The sequence below is a fragment of the Arachis ipaensis genome, chromosome B05, assembly GCF_000816755.2.
Source record: "Arachis ipaensis cultivar K30076 chromosome B05, Araip1.1, whole genome shotgun sequence".
NCBI lineage: Eukaryota > Viridiplantae > Streptophyta > Magnoliopsida > Fabales > Fabaceae > Arachis > Arachis ipaensis.
The window spans coordinates 73,775,420-73,781,363 of NC_029789.2; positions in this window are offsets into that span (position 1 = coordinate 73,775,420).

Genomic DNA, 5,944 nt, shown 5'->3' on the forward strand with positions numbered 1-5,944 from the left:
AAAATAAATCTTAGAAAGCATGATTAGGGGAGAATCGAGTGAATCAACCCCGTACACTTGAGTGATTAGAGCAGATACACATCCGGTGAGGGTTCGATTGCTCAATTACATGTTTTCACCATGATCATCACTTCTCTAGCAAGTTTGTAAAACCTTTAATAACTCAATTCAATTGTGGTTTGATTTGAGTGCTATACCTTTAGCCCTTATGTGCATACATACTTTCTTGGAAGTTGATTTGTTTTGACCAAGTAATTGCATCCATTTAGATACTTGCATTTAGATAGTTGCATGTAGGTAGATTGCATATAGTTAGTTTGCATTTAATAAATGGTAATACCCTTTGTCTCTTTCTTTGTTTAGCATGAGGACATGCTATGGTTTAAGTATAGGGAGATTTGATGCACCACTATTTCGTGGGGCATTTTATGCTAAATTGAGGGGATTTTATCACCTTTTCTCACACTTATTCAATGAAATAGCATGGTTTTGTAATTCTCCCTTAATTTGTGCTTAAATGTAAAAACATGCTTTTTAGGCCCTTAATTGGTTAATTTTAATTCACCTTTGATTCCACTAGATGCCCTGATGTGTTCGTCAGTGAATTCAGGTTGAAAAGGCTAGGAATGGATCAAAGCAGTGAAGAGAAAGGCATGCGAAGTGGAGAGATCATGGAAAATCAAGGATTGGGAGTGCATTCATCAGCGCGCACGCGTGGAATGCAACGCACGCGTGAACATGGAGTCGCATGGCGACGCGTACGCATGACATGACGCGTACGCGTGGAATGTAAAAATTCCAATCGACGCGTACGCGTGACCTATGCGTACGCGTCGCAGCTCGCACGTGACCTCATTAAAGTGAAAATGCTAGGGGCGATTTCTGAGCTTCTCATGCCCAGATCCAACTCATTTTCTGAGCCTATTACATGTAGAATTTAAGAGGAATCAAGGGGGAGCACATAGTTTAGTTTTCATGATGCTTTAGTTAGTTTCTAGAGAGAGAAGCTCTCTCTTCTCTCTAGAATTAGGTTAGATGTAGATTAGGATTTCTTAGATCTAGGTTTAATTCATGCTTTAATTTATTTTTACTTTCTAATTTCTTGTTCCTCTACCTTTGCTTTCCTTAGTTTAGTATTTTACTCTTTGTATGTGTTTACTTTGTTGTTGATGCACTCTTGTTTCTTTAATCTTCCTTTAATGCAATTTATGTTTGATTTCCGTTATTATTGATTTGAGTTGTTGTTGTTAATTTCTTACAATTGGTAGTTGTAGATTTATATCTCTTGCAATCTTATTTTGCTTTTCTTTTGTGCCTTCCAAGTGTTTGACAAAATGCTTGGAAGGATGTTAGAGTAGATTTTTGTGTTCATTGCTTGGGATGGTAATTTAGGTGAAATTGAGTTGCTAATGTCCAAGTGTTGATAATTGGTGTCCATTGACACTAGCTTCCACTAAGTTGATTAGTGAGGTGGCTAGGACTTATGGATTAGTATTAGTGTAGCTCATTTGACTTTCCTTCACTTGTTATAGGATGACTTAATGAGATTGATCCTTACAATTATCATGTTGTGGTTAGTAACAAGGATAAAGATCCTTAACCATCAACCCTTGCCAAGACTTTTTTATCATTTGAGTTTCATTTACTTTCTTGTCATTTAAGTTTCTTGTCCCTTATCACAAAACCCCAAATACTTGTCCCATAACTAATAATAAGAACACTTCCCTGCAATTCCTTTGAGAGACGACCCGAGGTTTGAATACTTCGGTTTTTATTTTTATTGGGGTTTGTACTTGTGACAAACAAATTTTTGATTGAGAAATTGTTTGTTGGTTTAGAACTATACTTGCAACGAGAAATTATTTGTGAAATTCTATAGCACGAAAAATCCCTTCATCACTTAGCATAAGAAGGTCTGTTCAAGAGCTTCTACAAAAGGGATCTTTATCTCTAATGTTCTGAGATACTCCGCAAAGTGGACAAACTGTTTATCCCTTTCCTCTTGACAGAGTTTCTGAGGAAATGGCATCTTAGCCTTGTATTCATCAACCTTGGTTGATGAAGGCCGAATGCCATGTGAGTTGGAAGGGGGTTACTAGCTTGCTTAGGAGGGTTGTTATTAGGCTGTGACTGACCTCCTTTGCATGGGCATGCAATGCCCATGCTGCTGCCCCCTTGGGAGTTTAAACGCCCACTCTCTGCCCTTTCCTAGCATTCAAGCCAAGAGGGATACCTCTCTGGGTGTTTGAACACCCAGTCTCTGCCCTTTTCCTGGCGTTCAACGCGAGGAGTGGTGCTTTTCTGGGTGTTTGAACGCCCAGAACCATCTTATGCAGAGATCTGGTTATCCTCTATGGGCTTTTCGTTCTTATTGGGCTGAGGTTGGGAGCTTAAGGTTTTCCCACTCCTCAGTCGAATGGCCTACCATTCATCTGTTATCTACTTAGATAACTGCTGCCTTGTCTGACTCAACTGGGCCTCTACATTTTTGTTAGAAGCCTGAGTTTCTCGCAGAGCCTCTTGCAGTTCTAGCATTTACTGGGCAAGGGCTTGTAGTTGCTGAGTCAATGGGCCATCCTGCTCTAAGGGGGTTAGGTTCAGCAACTACTGCCTTAACCTCTCCTTTTATAGAGGCCTCAGGAAATGAGTACGGATGCTTATTAATGGCAACTGTCTCAATAAGCTCTTGGGTTTCTTGAATGGTCTTTCTCATGTGCATGGAACCACCAGCAGAGTGGTCCAAGGACATTATAGCCATGTCTGAAAGCCCATAGTAGAAGATGTCTAACTGTACCCATTCTGAAAACATTTCAGTGGGACATTTTCTTAGCATCATCTTATACCTCTCCCAGGCATCATAAAGAGATTCACCATCTCCTTGTTTGAAACCTTGGATGTCCAGTCTCAGCTGGGTCACCTTTCTTGGGCGGAAGTATTGGTTTAAAAACTTATCCACTAGCTGTTTCTAAGTTTTTAAACTAGCTTTAGGCTGGTTATCTAACCACTTTTTTTCTTGATCCTTTAAAGCAAAAGAAAATAGCAATAACCTGTAGACCTCTTGGTATACTCCCTCACTGTGTACTGTGTTAGCAATCCTTAAGAAATCTGTAAGAAATTCTATAGGTTCTTCCTGAGAAAGCCCAGAATATTAGCAGTTCTGCTCCACCAGAGTAATAAGTTGATAGCTTAATTCAAAGCTACTAGCTCTTATTTGAGGTATGCTGATGCTTCTTCCATAGAAATCAGTATTGGGACTTGTATAAGATCCCAAAGTTCTTCTGAGCTCTTCATTCCCACTTGGGTTCAAGATTAAGAAAGGTAGAAGATGAAGAAGGAAGAAGATAGAAGTAGTAGAAGAAGAGATAAAAGTAGAAAAGATAAATAATAATTAAAATTTTTTTATTTATTTAAACCGAAAATAAAAAAGAAAAAATTAAAATTTAATTACTAAATTTTGAAAATATAAGAGAGAGAAGAAGAAGAAAATTTTCAAAAATTAGAAGAGAGAAGAAGTTAGTTAGGATGTTTTGAAAAATAAGAGAGAAAAAGAAGTGATTAATTAAGAAAAGATTTGAATTTTAAAAATAAGATAAGAAAAGAAAAGATTTGAAATTAAAATTTAATAAGAAATTAAAATGATATGAAAAAGATTTAATTTTAAAATTTAAAAAGAAAAGATAAGATAGAAAAGATAAGAAAGTTAAGAAAAGATAAGTTTTAAAATTAAAAAGATTTGAATTTAAAATTTAAAATTTGAAAATTAAATTTTGAAATTTGAAATTTTAAAATTTGAATTTTGACATTTGAAATTTGAATTTTTTAAATTTTAAATTTTGAATTTTGAATCTGAAATAAGATAAGATGAAGATTTGAAAAAGATTTGAATTTTGAAAAGGTTTAATTTTTAAAATTGAAATTTGAATGTTAAATTTTGGATTTTGAAATTGAATTTTGAAAAAGATAAGATAAGATTTTTAAATTTTGAAAAGATAAGCAAAAGATAAGATTTTTGAAAAAGATATGATTTTTATTTTTGAAAAAATTTGATTTTTTGAAAACTTGACAACTAAGATAAGATAAGATAAAATTTTAAAATTGAAATCTGAATTTTATTAAAAAAATTAGAAAATTAGGTTGAAATTAAGTTAGAAATGATCTATTTTTTTAACTTTTGAATTTAATGAGGAAAGAGAAAAACAAGTAAAAGATACCAAACTTAAAATTTTTAGATCTAATGCTCTTTATTGTTGAAAATTTTTGGAGGAAAACACAAAGGAACACAAAACTTAAAAATTTTAAGATCAAAACACAAAAAGACTCAAGAACACTTTGAAGACACACAAGAGCACAAAGAACAAAATTCAAAGACTCAAAGAACTCAAGAACATAAAAATAATACCAAACTTAAAATTTTTAGAAAATCAAGACACAATTTTTGAAAATCACAAGAAAATAAACAAGAAAATACCAAACTTAAGGACTTGACACAAGATTTAAACAAAGAAACTATTTTTAAAAATTTTTTGAAAGAAAGACTCAAAAGGGACCAAAATTACCAAGAACAAAAACACAAAGACTCAAACTAAGAACAAAGATTAAACAAAGAAAATAAAAATATTTTTTTTAAAAGCTTTGTGAAATTTTTGAGAATTTGAAGAAGAAAATAAAAATAAAAGACTCAAATCAAGAAGAAAGTTATACTCTTGCAAAAATCAGGGACACAAAGACTCAAACAGAGAAAAGAGAAATATTTCTTGAAAAACGTTTAGGAAGAATTTTACTTTAAAAATTTTTGGAATTGAAAAGCATGAACATGCAGGACTAAAACCAAGAGCAAAAATTGAACAAAGAAAAGAGAAATATTTTTGAAAAAGGTTTTTAATTTTTCGAAGATTGAGAAGAAGAAAATAAAAGTAGAAAAGCTAACAAAATTAAAAATTACCTGATCTAGGGAGCAAGACAATCCGGCAGTATGTCCAAACTCAACAATCTCCGGCAACGGCACCAGAAACTTGGAAGTACGAATCCCCACACTTTCGTACAACTGTACTAGCAAGTGTACTGGGTCGTCCAAGTAATACCTGAGCGAGTCAGGGTCGATCCGATGAGGATTGTGGTTTGAAGCAAGCTATGATTATCTTGCAGGTTTTAGTCAGGCGGATCAAAAGTTGTTGGTTTGAATTTGGTTAAACCATAAAAGGAATAAAGCAAAAGGGGTAGAAAATACTTTGTGAATGAAATTATACTCAGGGATAGGAATAGAGTTGAGGATTGGAGTTGCTTTGTCTTTTTGAATTAAATCTGGTAGTACTATTTCCTTTGCTTGTGAGCGATTTCTTCAATGGCAGGCTGTATGTGATTGACACTGGTTTGATCAGTTGTCAATACTCCTCCAGATCTGAACCCTAGGTTTAGTGCGGATCTATTATGATTGAGGGTGAAGCTCATACAGTTCATTCTCCTTGATGATCCTACTTAAAACGCCATAGACAAGGTCGAATCTTCCGGATCAGAGGGATGCTGCGCCTTTGGTTCTAGCCTCTACCACAGAGACTCTAATCTCCCCGGAAATCGGTTGAACTGATGTCTCGAGAAGTCCCCAACGAAGGCGTGGATTAGCCGTCTGAGAGATATATATTCAAGCTGGTGGTTCATCATTGTTTGATGAAAGACGCACTCTGAACCCATGTAGAATGTGATAACCTTATGCCAGTTCAACGCATTCATAGTGATGAAGAACGAATATACATCTTAGAATTAATCAAACACAGATCAAAGAGAAACAGTAGTACTTTTATTAATTCATAGTACTCAGCATGGCTCCTCCCCTCAACCTAGGAGGTTTAGAAACTCATACTGAAAGGAAAATATAATGGTGAAAATGAAAAATAGGGCTGAATTGTTTGCGTGATTATGTAAAATACACTTTAAATACTAAACAGAT